Genomic DNA, 24,082 nt, shown 5'->3' with positions numbered 1-24,082 from the left:
CCCCGAGATGTTTTTCAGAAACCTATCCTACATGGCCACTGCATGTTTCCTGACCTCCCCATGCTGACCAAACCGTGGTGCTTTTCACCATCCTACATTGCCAGTCACTGCCTATTCTAATTCAGACCCTCCGATTCAAACCACCCCGTGATGTTTTTCTCACAGCTACTAGTGAATGGCCAGTTAGAAACCCTTACAATGCGCACCACCCACGATGTTTTTAAGACACCTATCCTACCTTGCCACTGCATGTTTCCTAACCTCCCCATGCGGACGACCCCGTGGTAATTTTCTCCATCCTACATTGCAACTCACTGCCTATCCTAATTCATACACTCCCATTCACACCACCCCGAGACGTTTTTCTCAGGCCTACTAGTGAATGGCCTGATAGAAACCCTTACAATTCGCACCACATCGCGATGTCTTTCAGGAACCGATCCTACATTGCCACTGCATGTTTCCGGACCTCCCCAGGCTGACCACCCAGTGGTGCTTTTCTCCATCATACATTGCCACTCACTGCCTAATCTAATTCAGACACTCCGATTCACACCACCCCGTAATATTTTTCTCACTCCTACTCCTGAATGGCCTGTTAGAAGCCCTGACAATGTGCACCACCCCGCAAGGTTTTTCAGAGCCTATCCTACATGGCCAATACATGTTTCCTGACCTCCCCGTGCTGACCACCCCGTGGTACTTTTCTCCATCATACATTGCAACTCACTGCCTATCCTAATTCAGACCCTCCGATTCACACCACCCCGTGATGTCTTTCTCACTCCCATAAGTGAATGGCCTTTTAGAAACCCTTACAATTAGCACCACCCCGCGATGTTTTTCAGAAACTTATCCTACACTGGAACTGCATGTTTCCTGACCTCCAAATGCTGACAACCCAGTGGTGCTTTTCTCCGTCATACAATGCCACACACTGCCTATTCTAATTCAGACCCTCCGATTCACACCACCCCGTGATGTTTTTCTCACTCCTACTCCTGAATGGCCTGTTAGAAGCGCTGACAATGCGCACCACCGTGCAAGGTTTTTCAGATGGCTATCCTACATGGCCAATGCATGTTTTCTAACCTCCCCATTTTGACAACCCCATTGTGCTTTTCTCCATCCTACGTTGCCACTCACTACCTATCCTAATTCAAACCCTCCGAACCAAACCACAGCTCAATGTTTTTCTCAGTCCTGCTAGTGAATGGCCTTTTAGAAAACCTTACAATGCACACAACCCCGCGATGTTTTTCGGAAACCTATCCTACATTGCCACTGCATGTTTCCTGACCCCCACATGCTGACCAATCTGTGGTGCTTTTCTCTATCCTACATGGCCACTCCATGCCTGTCGTATTTCCGACCCTCTGATACCCACCAGCCCTTAATGTTTTTCTCACTACTACTTCTGAATGGCCTTTTAGAAACCCATACAATGCGCACCACCCCACGAGGTTTTTAAGAAACCTATCCTAACTTGCCATTGCATGTTTCCTGACCTCCCCAAGCTTACCACCCTGTGGTGCTTTTCTCCATCATACATTGCCACTCACTGCCTATTCTAATTCAGACCCTCCAATTCACACCACCCCGTGACGTTTTTCTCAGTCCTACTTGTGAATGGCCTGTTAGAAACCCTTACAATGTGCACCACCCCGCGATGTTATTCAGAAACCTCTACTACATGGCCACAGCATGTTTCCTGACCTCCCCATGCTGACCACCCCTGGTGCTTTTCTCCATGCTACTTTGCCAGTCACTGCCTATTTTAATTCAGACCCTCCGATTCAAACCACCCAGTGATGTTTTTCTCATACCTATTAGTGAATAGCCGGTTAGAAAACCTTACAATGCGCACCACCCCGCGATGTTTTTCAGAAACCTATGCTACATTGCCACTGCAGGTTTCCTTACCTCCCCATGGTGACCACCCCGTGGTGCTTTTCTGCATGCTACATTGCCACACACTGCTTAGCCTAATTCAGACCCTCGGATTCACACCACCCAGAATTTTTTTTCTCACTCCTACTAGTGAGTGGCCTGTTTGAAACTTTTACAATGCGCACCACCACGAGATGTTTTTCATAAAATTATCCTACATTGCCACTGCATGTTTCCTGACCTCCCCATGCTAACCACCCGGTGATGCTTTTCTCCATCCTACATTGCCACTCACTGCCTATCCTAATTCAGACCCTTGGATTCACACCACCCCCTGATGCTTTTGTGACTCCTACTAGTGAATGGCCTGATAGAAACCTTTACAATGCGCACCACCACGCGATGTTTTTCATTAACCTATCCTACATTGTCACTGGATTTTTCCTTACCTCCCCATGCTGACTACCCCGTGGTGCTTTTCTCAAACCTACATTGCCACTCACTGCCTGTCCTATTTCCGACACTCCGATTCACACCACCCCGTTATGTTTTTCTCACTCCTATTAGTGACTGGCCTGTTAGAAGCCCTTACAAAGCGCACAACCCCACAATGTGTTTCACAAAAGTATCCTACATTGCCACTGCATGTTTCCTGACCTACCCATGCTGACCACCCCGTGGTGCTTTTCTCCATCCTACATTGCCACTCACTGCCTATCCTAATGCAGGCCCTCCGATTCTCACCACCCCATGATGTTTTTCTCACTCCTACTTGTGAAAGGCCTGTTAGAAACTCTTACAATGCGCACAACCCCTAGATGTTTTTCAGAAACGTATCCTACATTGCCACTGCATGTTTCCTGACCTCTCCATGAGGACCACCCCGTGGTGCTTTTCTCCATCCTACATTGCCACTCAATACCTACCTAATTCACGGCCTCCAATTCACGCCATCCCGTGAAGTTTTTCTAACTCCTACTCCTGAAAGGCCTGTTAGAAGCCCTTACAATGCACAGCACGAAGCGAGGTTTTTCAGATGCCTATCCTACAAGGCCAATGCATGTTTCCTGACCTCAACATGCTCACCACCCTGTGGTGCTTTTCTCCATCCTACATTGCCACTCACTACCTGTCCTATTTCCGACCCTCCGATTCACACCACCCCGTGGTGTTTTTCTCAGGCCTACTAGTGAATGGCCTGTTAGAAACCATTACAATTTGAAACACCTTGCGATATCTTTCAGAAACCTATCCTACATTGCCACTGCATGTTACCTGACCTCCCCAGGCTGACCACCCAGTGGTGCTTTTCTCCTTCATACAATGCCATTCACTGCCTATTCTTATTCAGGCCCTCCAATTCACACCACCCCGTGATGTTTTTCTCACTCCTACTCCTGAATGGCCTGTTAGAAGCCCTTGCAATGCGCACCACCCCGCGATGTTTTTCAGATGCCTATCCTACATGGCCACTGCATGTTTCCTGACCTCCCCATGCTGACCAAACCGTGTTGCTTTTCTCCATCCTACATTGCCACTCACTGCCTATCCTAATACAGGCCCTCCGATTTTCACCACTCCGTGATGTTTTTTCACTCCTACTAGTGAATGGCCTGTTAGAAACCCTTACAATGCGCACCACCCCGCCATATTTTTCAGAAACCTATCCTACATTGCCACTGCATGTTTCCTGACCTACCCATGCTCACTACCCAGTGCTGCTTTTCTACATCCTACATTGCCACTCACTGCTTAGGCTAATTCAGGCCCTCCGATTAACACCACCCCATGATTTTTTTCTCATTCCTACTAGTTAATGGCCTGTTTGAAACTTTTACAATGTGCACCACCCCGCGATGTTTTTCAGAAACCTATCCTACATTGCCACTGCGTATTACTGACTTCCCCATTTTGACCACCCCATGGTGCTTTTCTCCGTCCTACATTACCACTCACAGCCTATCCTAATTCAGACCCTCTGAAACACACCACACCGCAATGTTTTTCTCAGTCCTGATAGTGAATGGCCTTTTAGAAAAGCTTACGTTTCGTACCACCCCACGATGTTTTTCAGAAACTAACCTACATTGCCACAGCATGTTTCCTGACCTCCCCATGCTGACCACCCCGTGGAGCTTTTCTCCCTCCTGCATTGCCACTCACTGAATATCCTATTTCAGGCCCGCGGATTCACACCACCCCGTGATGTTTTTTCTCACTGCTACTAGTGAATGGCCTGTTAGAAACCCTTCCAGTATGCACCACCCGGCGATGTTTTTCACAAACCTATCCTACATTGCCACTGCATGTTTCCTGAACTCCACATACTGACCAACCCGTGGTGCTTTTCTCCATCCTACATTGCCACTCCCTGCCTGTCCTATTTCCAACCCTCCGATACCCCACACCCCGTGATGTTTTTCTCACTCCTACTTCTAAATGGCGTTTTAGAAACCCATACAATGCACAACACGTCGCAAGGTTTTTAATAAACCTATCCTACCTTGCAACTGCATGTTTCCTGACCTCCCCATGCTGAGCACACAGGTGGTACTTTTCTCCATGCTACACTGACACTCAGTGACTATCCTACTCCAGGCCCTCGAATTCATACCGCCCTGTGATGTTTTTCTCACTCCTTCTAGTGAATGGCCTGTTAGAAGCCCTTACAATGCGCACAACCCCGTGATGTTTTTCGGATACCTATCCTACATGGCCACTGCATATTTCCTGACCTCCCCATGCTGACCACCCCGTGATGCTTTTCTCCATCCTACATTGCCAGTAACTACCTATTCTAATTCAGACCCTCCAATTCACACTACCCTGTGATGTTTTTCTCACTCCTATCAGTGTATGGCCTGTTAGAAACCCTTACAATACACACCACCCCGCTAGGTTTTTCAGATACGTATCCTACATGGCCACTGCATGTTTCCTGTCCTCCTCGCGGTGACCACCCCGTGGTGCTTTTCTCCATCCTACATTGCCACTCACTGCCTATCTTAATTCAGGCCCTCCGAATCTCACCACCCCGTGATGTTTTTCTCACTCCTAATAGTGAATGGCCTATTAGAAACCCTTACAATGTGCACCACCCCGGGATTTTATTCAGAAATCGGTACTACATTGCCACTGCATGTTTCCTGACCTCCCCATGCAGACCACCCCGTGATACTTTTCTCAATCCTACATTGCCACTAAATGCCTATTCTAAATCAGAGCCTCCGATTCAAACCACCCCGTGATGTTTTTCTCACACCTACTAGTGAATGGCCGGTTAGAAACCCTTACAATGTGCACCACGACGCGATGTTTTTCAGAAACCTATCCTACATTGCCATTGCATGTTTCCTTACCTCCCCGTGCTAACCACTCATGGTGCTTTTCTCCATCATACATTGCCACTCACTGCCTATTCTAATTCAGACCCTCCGATTCACACCACCCCGTGATGTTTTTCTCAGGCCTTCTAGTGAATGGCCTGTTAGAAACCCTTACAATGCGCCCCAACACGCGATTTTATTCAGAAACCTATCCTCCATTGCCACTGCATGTTTCCTGACCTCCGCATGCTGACCACCCCGTGATGCTTTTCTCCATCCTACATTGCCACTAACTGCCTATTCTAATTCAGACCCTCCAAGTCACACTACCTTGTGATGTTTTTCTCACTCCTACTGATGTATGGCCTGGTAGAAACCCTTACAATGCGCACCACCCCGCGAGGTTTTTCAGATACCTGTCCTACATGGCCACTGCATGTTTCCTGTTCTGCCAAAGCTGACCAACCCGTGGTGCTTTTCTCCATCCTACCTTGCCACTCACTGCCTATCCTAATTCAGACCCTTTGAATCTCTCCACCCCGTGATGCTTTTTCACTCCTACTTCTGAATGGCCTTTTAGAAACACTAATAATGCGCACCACCCCGCGATGTTTTACAGAAACCTATTCTACATTGCCACTGCTTGTTTCCTGACCTCCCCATGCTGACGACCCTGTGACGCTTTTCTCCATCCTACATTGCCACTCACTGCCTATCCTAACTCAGGCCCTCTGATTCACACCACCCCGTGAGGTTTTTCTCACTCCTACTTGTGAATGGCCTGTTCGAAACCCTTACAATGCGCACCAACCCCGCGATGTTTTTCAGAAACCTATCCTACATTGCCACTGCATATTTCCTTACATCCCCATACTGACCACCCCATGGTGCTTTACTCTGTCCTACATTGCCACTCACTGCCTATCCTAATTCAGACTCCCCGAACCACACCACAGCGCAATGTTTTTCTCAGTCCTGCTTGTGAATGGCCTTTTAGAAAAGCTTGAAATGCGCACCACCCCACGATGTTTTTCAGAAACTCTCCTACATTGCCACAGCATGTTTCCTGACCTCCCCATGCTGACCACCCCGTGGAGCTTTTCTCCCTCCTACTTTGCCACTCACTGAATATCCTATCTCAGGCCCTCGGATTCACACCATCCCGTGATGTTTTTCTCGCTGCTACTAGTGAATGGCCCGTTAGAAACCCTTACAATACGCTCCACACCGCGATGTTTTACAGAAAGCTATCCTACATTGCCACTGCATGTTTCCTGACCTCCCCATGCTAACCACCCGGTGGTGCTTTTCTCCCTCCTACATTGCCACTCACTGAATATCCTATCTCAGGCCCTCGGATTCACACCATCCCGTGATGTTTTTCTCGCTGCTACTAGTGAATGGCCCGTTAGAAACCCTTACAATATGCTCCACACCGCGATGTTTTACAGAAAGCTATCCTACATTGCCACTGCGTGTTTCCTGACCTCCACATGCTGACCACCCCGTGGTACTTTTCTCCATCATACATTGCAACTCACTGCCTATCCTATTTCAGGCCCTCCGGTTCATACCACCCCGTTGTGTTTTTCTCCCTCCTACTAGTGTATGGCCTCTTAGAAGCCCTTACAATGCACAAAACCTTGCGAGGTTTTTCAGATACCTATCCTACATGGCCACTGCATGTTTCCTGACCTCCCCATGTTGACCACCCCGTGGTGCTTTTCTCCATCATACATTGCTACTCACTGCTTAGCCTAATTCAGACACTCCGATTCACAGCACCCCGTGATTTTTTTCTCACTCCTACTAGTGAATGGCCTGTTAGAAACTTATACAATGCGCACCACCACGCGATGTTTTTCAGAAAACTATCCTATATTACCACTGCATGTTTCCGAAACTCCACATACTAACCACCCCGTGGTGCTTTTCTCCATCCTAGCTTGCCACTCACTGCCTATGCTAATTCAGACCCTCGGATTCACACCACCCCGTGATGCTTTTCTCAATGCTACTTGTGAATGGCCTGTTAGAAACCTTTACAATGCGCACCACCCCGGGATGTTTTTCAGAAACCTATCCTACATTGCCACTGCATGTTTCCTGACCTCCCCTTGCTGACCATCCCGTGGTACTTTTCTCCATCATGCATTGCAGCTGAGTGCCTATCCTAACTCAGACCCTCCGATTCACACCACCCAGTGATGTATTTGTCTTTCCTCTGGTGAATGGCCTGTTTGAAACCCTTACAATGTGCACCACCCCGCGATGTTATTCAGAAACCGATCCTATATTGCCACTGCATGCTTCCTGACCTCCGCATGCTGACCACCCCGTGGTGCTTTTCCTCATCCTACATTGCCAGTCACTGCCTATTCTAATTAAGACCCTCTGATTCAAACCACCCCGGGATGTTTTTCTCACACCGACTAGTGAAGGGCCAGTTAGAAAACCTTACAATGCGCACCACCCCGCGACGTTTTTCAGAAACCTATCCTACATTGCCACTGCGTGTTTCCTGACCTCCCCATTTTGACCACCCCATTGTGCTTTTCTCCGTCCTACATTGCCACTCACTGCCTATCCTAATTCAGACCCTCCGAACCACACCACACCGCAATGTTTTTCTCAGTCCTGCTAGTGAATGGCCTTTTTAAAAAAGCTTAAAATGCGCACCACCCCACGATGTTTTTCAGAAACTATCCTACATTGCCACAGCATGTTTCCTGACCTCCCCATGCTGACCACCCCGTGGAGCTTTTCTTCCTCCTACATTGCCACTCACTGAATATCCTATTTCAGGCCCTTGGATTCACACCACCCCGTGTTGTTTTTCTCACTGCTACCAGGGAATGGCCTGTTAGAAACCCTTACAATGTGCACGACCCCGCGATGTTTTTCAGAAACCTATTCTACATTGCCACTGCGTGTTTCCTGACCTCCACATGCTGACCAACCCATGGTGCTTTTCTCCAGCCTACATTGCCACTCCCTGCCTGTCCTATTTCCGACCCTCAGATACCCACCACCCAGTGATGTTTTTCTCACTCCTACTTATGAATGTCCTTTTAGAAATCCATACAATGCACACCATCCCGCGAAGTTTTTAAGAAACCTATCCTACCTTGCCACTGCATGTTTCTTGACCTCCTCATGCTTACCACCCCGTGGTGCTTTTCTCTATCCTACATTGCAACTCACTGCCTATCCTAATTCAGACCCTCGTATTCACACCACCCTGTGATTTTTTGCTCACTCCTACTAGTGAATGGCCTGTTTAAAACATTTACAATGCCACCAGCACCTGATGTTTTTCATAAAACTATCCTACATTGCCACTGCAGGTTTCCTGACCTCCCCATGCTTACCACCCCGTGGTGCTTTTCTCTATCCTACATTGCCACTTACTGCCTATCCTAATTCAGACCCTCGGATTCACACCACTCCGTGATGTTATTCTCACTCCTACTAGTGAATGGCCTTTTACAAACCCTTACAATTAACACCACCCCGCGATGTTTTTCAGAAACCTATCCTGCACTGACACTGCATGCTTCCTCATCTCCCCATGCTGACCACCCAGTGATGGTTTTCTCCATCATACATTTCCACTCACTGCCTATTCTAATTCAGACCCTCCAATTCACAGCACCCCGTGATGTTTTTCTCACTCCTACTCCTGAATGGCGTGTTAGAAGCCCTTACAATGTGCACCACACCGCCAGGTTTTTCAGATGCTTATCCTACATGGCCACTGAATGTTTCCTGACCTCCCCATCCTGACCACCCAGTAGTGCTTTTCTCCATCCTACATTGCCACTTACTGCTTAGCCTAATTCAGACCCTCCGATTCACACCAGCCCGTGATTTTTTTCTCACTCCTACTAGTGAATAGCCTGTTTGAAACGTTTACAATGCGCACCAACACGCGATGTTTTTCATAAAACTATCCTACATTGCCACTGCATGTTTCCTGACCTCCCCATTCTAACCACCCCATGGTGCTTTTCTCCAATCTACATTGCCACTCACTGCCTATCCTAATTCAGACACTTGGATTCACACCACCCCGTGATGTTTTTCTAACTCGTACTGGTGAATAGCCTGTTAGAAACGTTTACAATGCTCACCACCCCGAGATCTTTTTCAGAAACCTATCCTGCATTGCCACTGCGTGTTTCCTGACTTCCCCATTTTGATCACCCCATGGTGCTTTACTCTGTCCTACATTGCCACTCACTGCCTATCCTAATTCACACTCTCCGAACCACACCACAGCGCAATGTTTTTCTCAGTCCTGCTCGTGAATGGCCTTTTAGAAAAGCTTGAAATGCGCACCACCCCACGATGTTTTTCAGTAACTCTCCTACATTGCCACAGCATGTTTCCTGACATCCCCATGCTGACCACCCGTGGAGCTTTTCTCCCTCCTACATTGCCACTCACTGAATATCCTATCTCAGGCCCTCGGATTCACACCATCCCATGATGTTTTTCTCGCTGCTACTAGTGAATGGCCCGTTAGAAACCCTTACAATACGCACCACACCGCGATGTTTTACAGAAAGCTATCCTACATTGCCACTGCATGTTTCCTGACCTCCCCATGCTAACCACCCGGTGGTGCTTTTCTCCCTCCTACATTGCCACTCACTGAATATCCTATTTCAGGCCCTCGGATTCCCACCACCCCGTGATTTTTTTCTCACTTCTACTAGTGAATGACCTGTTTGAAACTTTTACTATGCGCACCCCATGCGATGTTTTTCCTAAAACTATCCTACATTGCCACAGCATGTTTCTTTACCTCCCCATGCTGACCACCCCGTGCTGCTTTTCTCCATCCTACATTGCCACTCACTGCCTATCCTAATTCAGACACTCGGATTCACACCACTCTGTGATGTTTTTCTCACTCCTACTAGTGCATGGCCTGTTAGAAAGCTTTACAATGCACACCACCCCGCCATGTTTTTCAGAAACCTATCCTACATTGCCACTGCGTGTTTCCTGACCTCCCCATTTTGACCACCCAGTGGTGCTTTTCTCCGTCCTACATTGCCACTCACTGCCTATCCTAATTCAGATCCTCCGAACCACACCACACCGCAATTTTTTTCTCAGTCCTGCTACTGAATGGCCTTTTAGAAAAGCTTACAATGTGCACCATCCCACGATGTTTTTCAGAAACTATCCAACATTGCCACAGCATGTTTCCTGACCTACCCATGCTGACCACCCCGTGGTGCTCTTGTCCCTCCTACATTGCCACTCACTGAATATCCTATTTCAGGCCCTCGGATTCACACCACCCCGTGATGTTTTTCTCACTGCTACTACTGAATGACCTGTTAAAAACGCTTACAATACACACCACCCCGCGATGTTTTTCAGAAACCTATCCTACATTGCCACTGCATGTTTCCTGACCTCCACATGCTGACCAACTCCTGGTGCTTTTCTCCATCCTACATTGCCACTCCCTGCCTGTCCTATTTCCGACCCTCCGATACCCACCATCCCGTGATGTTTTTCTCACTCCTACTTCTGAATGGCCTTTTAGAAACCCATACAATGCGCACCACCCCGCGAAGTTTTTAAGAAACCTATCCTACCTTGCCACTGCATGTTTCCTGACTTACCCATGCTGACCACCCCGTGGTGCTTTTCTCCATCCTACATTGCCACTCACTGCCTATCCTAATTCAGGCCCTCTGATTCACACCACCCCGTGATGTTTTTCTCACTCCTACAGTGAATGGCATGTTAGAAGCCCTTAAAATGCTCACCACCCCGCAATGTTTTAGATACCTATCCTAAATTGCCACTGCATGTTTCCTGACCTCCCCATGCTGACCACATCTGGTGATTTTCTCCATCCTACATTGCCACTCACTGCCTGTCCTTTTTCTGACCATCCGATACCCACCACCGTGTGATGTTTTTCTCAGTCCTACTGGTGAATGGCCTTTTAGAAACCCATACAATGCGCACCACCCCGCAATGTTTTACAGAAACATATCCTACACTGCCACTGCATGTTTCCTGAACTCGCCATGCTGACCACCAGTGGTGCTTTTCTCCATCATACATTGCCACTCACTTCCTATTCTAATTCAAACCCTCCGATTCACACCACCCTGTGAAGTTTTTCTCACTCATACTACTGAGTGTCCTGTTAGAAACCCTTACAATGCGCACCACCCCGCGAGGTTTTTCAGCTGCCTGTCCTACATGGGCACTGCATGTTTCTGACCTCCCCATGTTGACCACCCCGTGGTGCTTTTCTCCATCCTACATTGCCACTCACTGTCTTTCCTTATTCAGGCCCTAGGATTTCCACTACCCCGTGATTTTTTACACTCCTACTAGTGAATGGCCTGTTAGATACCGTTACAATGCGCACAACCCCGCGATGTTTTTCAGAAACCTATCCTACATTGCCACTGCATGTTTCCTGACCTCCACATGCTGACCACCCCATGGTGCTTTTCTCCATCCTACATTGCCACTCACTGATATTCCTATTTCAGGCACTCCAATTCATACCACCCCGTTGTGTTGTTCTCCCTCCTACTAGTGAATGGCCTGTTAGAAACCTTTACAATGCGCACCACACCGCGATATTTTTCAGAAACCTATCCTACATTGCCACTGCGTGTTTCCTGACCTCCACATGCTGACCACCCCGTGGTACTTTTCTCCATCATACATTGCAACTCACTGCCTATCCTAATTCAGGCCCTCCGATTTTCACCCCCCCGTGATGTTTTTCCACACCTACTAGTGAATGGACCGTTAGAAACCCTTACAATGCGCACCACCCCGCGATGTTTTTCAGAAACCTATCCTACATTGTCACTGCATGTTTCCTGACTTCTCCATGCTGACCACCCCGAGGTGTTTTTCTCCGTCACACATTGCCATTGACTGCCTATTCTAATTCAGACCCTCTGATTGAAACCTCCCCGTGATGTTTTTCTCACACCTACCTGTGAATGGCCAGTTAGAAACACTTACAATGCACACCACCCCGTGATGTTTTTCCGAAACCTATCCTACATGGCCACTGCATGTATCCTTACCTCCCCATACTGACCACCCCGTGGTGCTTTTCTCCATCCTACATTGCCACTCACTGCTTAGCCTAATTCAGACCCTCCAATTCACACCACCCCCTGATTTTTTTCTCACTTCTACTAGTGAATGACCTGTTTGAAACTTTTACAATGCGCACCACCATGCAATGTTTTTCATAAAACTATCCTACATTGCCACTGCAAGTTTCCTTACCTCCCCATGCTGACCACCCCGTGCTGCTTTTCTCCATCCTACATTGCCACTCACTGCCTATCCTAATTCAGACCCTCGTATTCACACCACTCCGTGATGTTTTTCTCACTCCTACTAGTGAATGGCCTGTTAGAAAGCTTTACAATGAGAACCACACCGCCATGTTTTTCAGAAACCTATCCTACATTGCCACTGCGTGTTTCCTGACCTCCCCATTTTGACCACCCAGTGGTGCTTTTCTCCGTCCTACATTGCCACTCACTGCCTATCGTAATTCAGACCCTCCGATTCACGCCACCCCGTGATGTTTTTCTCAGGCCTACTAGTGAATGGCCTGTTAGAAAGCCTTACTATGCGCACCATCTCGCGATGTCTTTCAGAAACCTATCCTACATTGCCACTGCATGTTTCCTCACCTCCCCAGGCTGACCACGCCTTGGTCCTTTTCTCCATCCTACATTGCCACTCACTGCCTATCCTAATTCACACCCTCCGATTCACACCACCCCGTGATGTTTATCTCACTTCTACTAGTGAATGGCCTTTTAGAAACCCTTAAAATGCGCACCACCCAGCGATGTTTTTCAGAAACCTATCCTGCACTGCCACTGCATGTTTCCTGACCTCCCCATGCTGACCACTCCGTGTTGCTTTTCTCAATCCTACATTGCCAATCCCTGCCTGTCCTATTTCCGAAACTCAGATAATCACCACCCTGTGATGATTTTTTCACTTCTACTTGTGAATGGCCTTTTCGAAAACCACACAATGCACACCACCCCACGAGGTTTTTAAGAAACCTATCCTACCTTGCCACTGCATGTTCCCTGACCACCCATGCTAACCAACCCGATGTACTTGGCTCCATCCTACATTGCCACTCACTGCCTATCCTAATTCAGGCCCTCCGATTCACACCTCCCCTGATGTTTTTTTCACACCTACTAGTGAATGGCCTGTGAGAAGCCCTTACAATGCGCACCACCCCTCGATGTTTTTCAGATACCAATCCTACATGGCCACTTCATGTTTCCTGACCTCCCCATGCTGACTACCCTGTGATACTTTTCTCCATCCTACATTGAAACTCACTGCCTATCCTAATTCAAACACTCTGATTCACACCACCCCGTGATGTTTTTCTCACTCCTACTAGTGAATGGCCTTTAAGAAAGCCTTAAAATGCGTACCACCCAGCCATGATTTTCAGAAGCCTATCCTACATTGCCACTTCATGTTTCCTGATCTCCCCATGATGACAACCCCGTGGTGCTTTTCTCCATCCTACATTGCCACTCACTGCCTATCCTAATTCAGACCCTCCGATTCACACCACCCCGTGATGTTTTTCTCAGGCCTACTAGTGAATGGCCTGTTGGAAGCCCTTACAATTTGCACCACCCCTCGATGTCTTTCAGAAACCTATCCTACACTGTCACTGCATGTTTCCTGACCTCCCATTGCTGACCACCCCATGGTGCTTTTCTCCATCCTACATTGCCAATCCCTGCATGTCCTATATCTGACCCTCCGATACCCACCACCCTGTGATGTTTTTTTCACTCCGACTTGTGAATGGCCTTTGAGTAACCTACACAATACGCAACACCCCGCGAGGTTTTTAACAAACCTATATACCTTGCCACTCCATGTACCCAGGCCTCCCCATGCTGACCACTCCGTGGTGCTTTTCTCCATCCTACCTTGCCACTCACTGTCTCTCCTACTTGAGGCAATCTGATTCACGCCACCCCGTGATGTTTTTCTCAGGCCTCCTAGTGAATGGCCTGTTAGAAACCCTTACAATGCGCACCACCTCGCGATGTTTTTCAGAAACCTATCCTACACTGCCACTGCATGTTTCCTGACCTCCCCATGCTGACCACCCCGTGGTGCTTTTCTCCATCCTACATTGCCACTCCCTGCCTGTCCTATTTCCGAAACTCTGATACCCACCACCCCGTGATGTTTTTTTCACTCCTACTTGTGAATGGCCTTTTGGAAAACCATACAATGCACACCACGCCGTGAGGTTTTTAAGTAACCTATCCTACCTTGCCACTGTATGTTCCCTGACCTCCCCATGCTGAGCACCCCGTGGTGCTTTTCTCCATCCTACATTGCCACTCACTGCCTATCCTAATTCATACCCTCCGATTCACAACACGCCGTGATGTTTATCTCACTCCTACTAGTGAATGGCCATTTGAAACCCTTACAATTAACGCGACCCCGTGATGTTTTTCAGAAACCTATCCTACCTTGCCACTGCATGTTTCCTGACCTCCCCATGCCGACCACCCCGTGGCGCTTTTCTCCATCCTACATTGCCACTCACTGCCTGTCTTATTTCCGATGTTCTGATACGAAGCACCCCGTGATGTTTTTCTCACTCCTACTAGTGAATGGCCTGTTAGAAACCTGTACAATGCGCATCACCCTTCGATGCTTTTCACAAACCTATCCTACCTTGCCATTGCATGTTCCCTGAGGTCCCCATGCTGACCACCCCATGGTGCTTTTCTCCATCCTACATTGCCACTCCCTGCCTATCCTAATTCAGACCCTCCAATTCACACCACCCCCTGATGTTTTTCTCACTCCTACTAGTCAATGGCCTGTTAGAAGCCCTTACTTGGGCACCACCACTCAAGGTTTTTCAGATACCTATCCTACATGGCCACTGCATTTTTCCTGACCTCCCCATGCTGACCACCCCGTGGTGCTTTGCTCCATCCTACCTTGCCACTCACTGCCTATTCTAATACAGCCTCTCCGATTCTCACCACCCCGTGATGTTTTTTCACTCCTACTAGTAAATGGCCTGTTAGAAACCCGTACAATGCGCACCACACCGCGATGTTTTTCAGAAACCTATCCTACATTGGACTGCATGATAGGTGACCTCCCCATGCTGACCACCCCGTGGTGCATTTCTCCATCCTACATTGCCACTCAGCGACTATCCTATTTCAGGCCCTCCGATTCATACCACGCAGTGATGTTTTTCTCACTCCTACTAGTGAATGGCCTTTTAGAAATCATTACAAGGCGCACCACCCCGCGATATCTTTCAGAAAACTATCCTACATTGCCACAGCATGTTTCCTGACCTCCCCAGGCTGATCAACCCGTGGTCCTTTTTTCCATCCTACATTGCCACTCACTGCCTATCCTAATTCAGTCCCTCCGATTCACACCACCCTGTGATGTTTTTCTCACTCTTACTAGTGAATGGCCTTTTAGAAACCCTTGCAATGTGCACCACACGCTGATGTTTTTCAGAAACCTATCCTACATGGCCACTGCATGTTTCCTGACCTCCACATGCTGACCACCCTGTGCCGCTTTTCTGCATCCTACATTGCCACGCAGAGCCTATCCTAATTCTGACCCTCCGAATCACACCACCCCGTGATGTTTTTCTCACTCCTACTAGTGAATGGCCTGTTAGAAACCCTTACAATGCGCACCACCCGGCGATGTTTTTCGGAAACCTATCCTACATGGCCACTGCATGTTTCCTGTCCTCCCCATGCTGACCACCCCATGGTGCTTTTCTCCACCCTACATTGCCACTCTGCGTATGCTAATTCTGACCCTCCAATTCACACCACCCCGTGATGTTTTCCTAACTCCTACTAGTGAATGGCCTTTTGGAAGCCCTTAAAATAAACAACCCCCCGCCCGCGATGATTTTCAGATACTTTTCCTACATTGCAACTGCATGTTTCCTGACCTCCCTAGGCTGACCACCCCGTGGTGCTTTTCTCCATCGTACACTGCCACTCAGTGAATATTCTATTTCAGGCCCTCCGATTCATACTACCGAGTGATGATTTTCTAACTCCTACTAGTGAATGGCCTGTTAGAAACCCTTACAATGCGCATCACCCCGCGATGTTTTTCAGAAACCTATCCTATATTGCCACTGCGTGTTTCCTGACCTCCCCATGATGACCACCCCGTGGTGCTTTTCTCCATCCTACATTGCCTGTCACTGCCTATCCTAATTCAGACCCTCCGATTCATACCACCCTGTGATGTATTTCTCATTCCTTCTAGTGAATGGTCTGTTAGAAGCCCTTACAATGCGCACCACCCCGCGATGTTTTTCAGATACCTATCCTACATGGCCACTGCATGTTTCCTGACTCCCCCTTGCTGACCACCCCGTGGTGCTTTTCTCCATCCTAACTTGCCACTCACTGACTATCCTATTTCAGGCCCTCCAATAAATACCACCCCGTCATGTTTTTCTCACTGCTACTAGTGAATGGCCTGTTAAAAACCCTTACAATGCGCACCACCGCGGGATGTTTTTCCGCAACCTATCCTAAATTGCCACTGCATGTTTCCTGACCTCCCCATGCTGACCACACCGTGGTACTTTTCTCCATCATACAATGCAACTCACTGCCTATCCTAATTCAGACACTCCGCTTACACCACCCCGTGATGTTTTCTCACTCCTACTAGTGAATGGCCTGTTAGAAACCCATACAATGCGCACCACCCTGCGATGTTTTTCAGAATCCTATCCTACCTTGCCATTGCATGTTCCCTGACGTCCCCATGCTGACCACCCCATGGTGCTTTTCTCCATCCTACATTGCCACTCCTTGCGAATCCTAATTCAGACCCTCCAATTCACACCACCCCGTGATGTTTTTCTCACTCCTACTAGTGAATGGCCTGTTAGAAGCCCTTACTTTGGGCACCACCACTCGAGGTTTTTCAGATACCTATCCTACATGGCCAGTGCATGTTTCCTGACCTCCACATAGTGACCACCCCATGGTGGTTTTTCTGCATCCTACATTGCCACGCAGAGCCTATCCTAATTCTGACCCTCCGATTCACACCACCCCGTGATGTTTTTCTCACTTCTACTATTGAATGGCCTGTTAGAAACCCTTACAATGCACACCACTTCGCGATGTTTTTCAGAAACCAATCGTACATTGCCACTGCATGTTTCCTGTCCTCCCCATGCTGACCACCCCATGGTGCTTTTCTCCACCCTACATTGCCACACCCTGCGTATGCTAATTATGGACCTCCAATTCACACCACCCCGTGATGTTTTCCTAACTCCTACTAGTGAATGGCCTTTTGGAAGCCCTTACAGTAAGCAACCCCCCACCCACGCGATGTTTTTCAAATACTTTTCCTACATTGCAACTGCATGTTTCTTGACCTCCCTAGGCTGACCACCCCATGGTGCTTTTCTCCATCCTACATTGCCATTCACTGCCTATCCTAATTCAGACCCTCCGATTCACATCACCCCGTGATGTATTTCTCACTCCTACTAGTGAATGGTCTGTTAGAAGCCCTTACAATGCGCACCACCCCGCAATGTTTTTCAGATTCCTATCCTACATGGCCACTGCATGTTTCCTGATCGCCCCATGCTGACGACCCCATGGTGCTTTTCTCCATCCTAACTTGCCACTCACTGACTATCCTATTTCAGGCCCTCCGATTCATACCACCCCGTGATGTTTTTCTCACTCCTACTAGGGAATGGCCTTTTAGAAACCCTTACAATTAGCACCACCCCGCGATGTTTTTCAGAAACCTATCCTACACTGCCACTGCTAGTTTCCTGACCTCCCCATGCTGAACCCTCCGTGTTGCTTTTCTCCATGCTACATTGCCACTCCTTGCCTCTTCTATTTCCGACCCTCTGATACCCACCACCCTGTGATGTTTTTTTCACTCCTACTTGTGAATGGCCTTTTAGTAACCCATACAATGCGCACCACCACGCGAGGTTTTTAAGAAACCTATCCTATCTTGCCACTCCATGTTCCCTGACCTCCACATGCTGACAACCCCGTGGTGCTTTTCTCCATCCTACATTGCCACTCACAGCCTATCCTAATTCAGACCCTCCAATTCACACCACCCTATGATGTTTTTCTCACTCCTACTCCTGAATGGCCTTCTAGAAACCCTGGCAATGCGCATCACCCCGCTATGTTTTTCTGAAACCTATCCTATATTGCCACTGCATGTTTCCTCACCTCCGCAGGGTGACCACGCCTTGGTCCTTTTCTCCATCCTACATTGCCACTCACTGCCTCTCCTAATTCATACCCTCCGATTCACACCACCCCGTGATGTTTATCTCACTCCTACTAGTGAATGGCCATTTAGAAACCCTTACAATTTACACCACCCTGCAATGTTTTTCAGAAACCTATTCTACATTGCCACTGCATGTTTCCTGACCTCCCCATGCTGACCACCCCGTGGTGCTTTTCTCCATCATACATTGCCACTCAGTGACTATCCTATTTCAGGCCCTCCGATTCATACCACCCAGTGATGATTTTCTAGCTCCTACTAGTGAAGGGCCGTTAGGAAACCTTACAATGCACACCACCCCGCGATGTTTTTCAGAAACCTATCCTACATGGCCACTGCATGTTTCCTGACCTCCCCATGCTGACCACCCCGTGGTGCTTTTCTCCATCCTAACTTGCCACTCACTGACTATCCTATTTCAGGCACTCCGATTCATACCACCCTGTGATGTTTTTCTCATTCCTACTAGTGAATGGCCTGTTAAAAACCCTGACAATGCGCACCACCCCGCGATGTTTTTCCGAAACCTATCCTAAAGTGCCACTGCATGTTTCCTGACCTCCCCATGCTGACCACCCCGTGGTACTTTTCTCCATCATGCATTGCAACTCACTGCCTATCCTAATTCAGACACTCCGCTGCACACAACCCCGTGATGTTTTTCTCACTCCTACTGGTGAATGGCCTGTTAGAAACCCATACAATGCGCACCACCCTGTGATGTTTTTCAGAAACCTATCCTTCCTTGCCATTGGATGTTCCCTGACGTCCCCATGCTGACCACCCCATGGTGCTTTTCTCCATCCTACATTGCCACTCCCTGCCTATCCTAATTCAGACCCTCCGATTCACACCACCCCGTGATGTTTTTCTCACTCCTACTAGTGAATGGCCTGTTAGAAGCCCTTACTTTGGGCACCACCACTCGAGGTTTTTCAGATACCTATCCTACATGGCCACTGCATGTTTCCTGACCTCCCCATGCTGACCACCCCGTGGTGCTTTGCTCCATCCTACCTTGCCACTCACTGCCTACCTAATTCAGGCTCTCTGATTTTCACCACCCCGTAATGTTTTTTCACTCCTACTAGTACATGGCCTGTTAGAAACCCGTACAATGCGCACCACCCCGCAATGTTTTTCAGAAACCTATCCTACATTGGACTGCATGATTGCTGACCTCCCCATGCAGACCACCCCGTGGTGCTTTTCTCCATCCTACATTGCCACTCAGTGACTATCCTATTTCAGGCCCTTCGATTCATACCACCCAGTGATGTTTTTCTCTCTCCTACTAGTGAATGGCCTTTTAGAAACGCTTACAATACGCAACACCCCGCGCTGTTTTTCAGAAACCTATCCTACATTGCCACTGCATGTTTCCTGACCTCCCCATACTGACCACCAAGTGGTGCTTTTCTCCATCCTACATTGCCACTAACTGCCTATCCTAATTCAGTCTCTCCGATTCTCACCACCCCGTGATGTTTTTCTCACTCCTACTAGTGAATGGCCTTTTACAAACCATTAAAATGCGCACCACCCCGAGATATCTTTCATTAAACTATCCTACATTGCCACAGCATGTTTCCTGACCTCCCCAGGCTGATCACCCTGGGTCCTTTTTTCCATCCTACATTGCCACTCACTGCCTATCCTAATTCAGTCCCTCCAATTCACACCACCCTGTGATGTTTTTCTCACTCCTACTAGTTAATGGCCTGTTAGAAACCCTTACAATGCGCACCACCCCGCGATGTTTTTCAGAAACCTATCCTACATTGGCACTGCATGTTTCCTGTCCTCCCCATGCTGACCACCCCATGGTGCTTTTCTCCACCCTACATTGCCACTCCCTGCGTATGCTAATTCTGACCTTCCGATTCACACCACCCCGTGATGTTTTTCTCACTACTACGAGCGAATGGCCTGTTAGGAACCCTTACCTTGCGCACCACCCGGCGATGTTTTTCAGAGACCTATCCTAAATTGCCACTGCATGTTTCCTGACCTCCCCATGCTGACCACCGTGTCGTGCTTTTCTCCATCCTACATTGCCACTCACTTCCTATCCAAATTCAGGACCCAGATTCACACCGCCCCGTGATGTTTTCCTAACTCCTACTAGTGAATGGCCTTTTGGAAGCCCTTACAATAAGCACCCCCCCGCGATGTTTTTCCGATACTTTTCCTACATTGCCACTGCATGATTCCTGACCTCCACATGGTGACCACCCCGTGGTGCTTTTCTGCATCCTACTTTACCACTCTCTACCTATCCTAATTCAGACCCTCCGATTCACACCACCCCATGATGTTTTTCTCACTCCTACTAGGGAATGGCCTTTTAGAAACCCTTACAATTAGCACCACCCAGAGATGTTTTTCAGAAACCTATCCTACACTGCCAATGCATGTTTCCTGACCTCCCCATGCGGACGACCCCGTGGAGCTTTTCTCCATCCTACTTGCCACTCCATGCCTGTCCTATTTCCGGCCCGCTGATACCCACCACCGCATGATGTTTTTTTTCATTCCTACTTGTGAATGGCCTTTGAATAACCTATACAATACGCAACACCCCGCGAGGTTTTTAACAAACCTATCCTACCTTGCCACTTCATGTTCCCAGACCTCCCCATGCTGACCACCCCGTGGTGCTTTCCTCCATCCTACCTTGCCACTCACTGTCTATCCTACTTGAGGCACTCTGATTCACGCCACCCCGTGATGTTTTTCTCAGGCCTCCTAGTGAATGGCCTGTTAGAAACCCTTACAATGCGCACCACCTCGCGATGTCTTTCAGAAACCTATCCTACATTGCCACTGCATGTTTCCTGACCTCCCAAGGCTGACCATGCCTTCGTCCTTTTCTCCATCCTACATTGCCACTCACAGCCTATCCTAATTCAGACCCTCTGATTCAAACAACCCTATGATGTTTTTCTCACTCCTACTACTGAATGGCCTGTTAGAAACCCTTACAATGCGCAGCACCTCACGATGTCTTTCAGAAACCTATCCTACACTGCCACTGCATGTTTCCTGACCTCCCCATGCTGACCACCCCGTGGTGCTTTTCTCCATCCTACATTGCCACTCCCTGCCTGTCCTATTTCTGAACCTCTGAAACCCACCACCCCGTGATGTTTTTTTCACTCCTACTTGTGAATGGCCTTTTGAAAAACCATACAATGCACACCACCCCGTGAGGTTTTTAAGAAACCTATCCTACCTTGCCACTGTATGTTCCCTGACCTCCCCATGCTGACCACCCCGTGGTGCTTTTCTCCATCATACATTGCCACTCACTGCCTATCCTTATTCAGGCCCTCCGACTCACACCACCCCGTGATGTTTTTCTCACTCCTACTAGTGAATGGCATGTTAAGAAGCCCTTACAATGCGCACCACCCCGCGATGTTTTTTAGATACCTATCCTACATGGCCACTGCATGTTTTCTGACCTCCCCATGCTGACTAACCCGAGGTAATTTTCTCCATCCTACATTGCAACTCACTGCCTATCCTAATTCAGACCCTCCGATTCACACCACCCCGTGATGTTTTTCTCAGTCCTACTAGTGAATGGCCTGTTAGAAACCCTTACAGTGATGACATGATACTCTACATAGAAGACCCCCTAAACTCCATTGAAATACTCTTAGATACAATAAATAAATTCAGTAATGTGGCTGGATACAAAATCAATACTCAGAAATCAATAGCATTCCTATACACGAACAACAAAATTACAGGGAGGGAAATAAGAGAAACTGGACTATTCATATTAGCAAGCAAAAAAAATGAAATATTTAGGAATTACTCTTACGAAAGAAGTGAAACACTTATACAGTGAAAATTATAATACACTGAAAAAGGAAATTGAAGATGATCTCAGAAAATGGAAAGACATCCCTTGCTCATGGATAGGAAGAACAAACATTGTGAAAATGGCCATTCTCCCAAAACTCTTATACAGATTCAATGCAATCCCAATAGAAATACCATCAACATACCTTATAGACCTAGAGAAATCACTCCTAAATTTCATCTGGAACCAGAAGAGACCTAGAATCGCAAAGGCAATTCTAAGCAGCAAAGACAAAGCAGGAGGCATCACAATCCCTGACTTGAAGTTATACTACAAAGCAACAGTAGTAAAATCAACATGGTATTGGAATCAAAACAGAGCTGAAGATCAGTGGAATAGATTAGAAGATACAACCACAACTACGAACACACTCAACCACATTATTTTTGATAATGGAGCCAAGCAGGATCACTGGAAGAATGACAGTCTCTTTAATAAATGGTGCTGAAAAAACTGGCTCTCCATTTGCCAAAAACTAAAGCTAGACCCATGTCTATCACCATGTACTAAATTAAAATCTAAATGGGTCAAAGATCTGAATATTAAAACAGAAACACTAAATCTATTGGAAGACAAAATAGGTAGAAACCTTGGAGACATAGGAGTAGGTAAAGAATTCATGAACAGGACTCAAACCGCACAGGAAATACTTCCCAGAATCAATAACTGGGACCACTTCTTATTAAAAAGTTTCTGCATGTCAAAAGAAATCTCCAGCATAGTGAAAAGAAAACCCACAAACTGGGAAAAGATTTTAGTGAACTCTCTCTCAGACAAGGGCCTCTTGTGTAAAACATATAAAGAATTAAAGAAACTCAGACCTCCGAAATTCAAAGATCCAATCCAAAAATGGGCATCTGAGATGAATATGCAATTCTCAGATGAAGAAATGCAAATGGCAAATAAATACATGAAAAAATGCTCATCATCATTGGTCATTAGAGAAATGCAAATTAAAACCACACTGAGATACCATCTCACTCCTGAAAGAATGGCCAGGATCAAGAAAACCGACAACAAATGCTGGAGAGGCTGTGGGGAAAAAGGAACTCTCCTGCACTGTTGTTGGGAGTGTAGACTGGTACAGCCTTTGTGGAGATCTGTCTGGAGATTTTTCAAAAAGTTGGGACTGGAAATCCCATTTATTCCAGCTATTCCACTTCTAGGCATATTCCCAGAAGAACTGAAAGCATCATACCACAGTGATATATGTGCACCTATGTTTATAGCAGCACAATTTGTAATCGCCAGATCTTGGAAACAACACAAGTGCCCATCAACTGAGGAATGGATAAAAAAGTTGTGGTATTTCTATACAATGGAGTATTATTCAGCTATAAAGAAGGATCACATTGAGATATTTATCAAGAAATGGGCGCAGCTTGAGACCATACTCATTAGTGAAATAAATCAATCTCGCATGTGTGAATACCGAATAGTTTCCCTAATGTAAATAATGATTCAAATATATAAAAATATGTGGTAATCATGATTCCCCATTAGGTGGCCTTGAAGCCTTATAAAGTTTTCACTCATTAATTAGAAAGGCTTTATTCTGGGCTTCTTGATATGAAAATATTTGAAGCTAGAGAATATGAAG

The sequence above is a fragment of the Cavia porcellus genome, unplaced genomic scaffold, assembly GCF_034190915.1.
Source record: "Cavia porcellus strain 051 isolate PalLab524CR breed Dunkin Hartley unplaced genomic scaffold, mCavPor4.1 scaffold_13, whole genome shotgun sequence".
Lineage (NCBI taxonomy): Eukaryota > Metazoa > Chordata > Mammalia > Rodentia > Caviidae > Cavia > Cavia porcellus.
The sequence above is the reverse complement of the archived record's forward strand: the minus strand, read 5'-3'. Positions refer to the sequence as shown.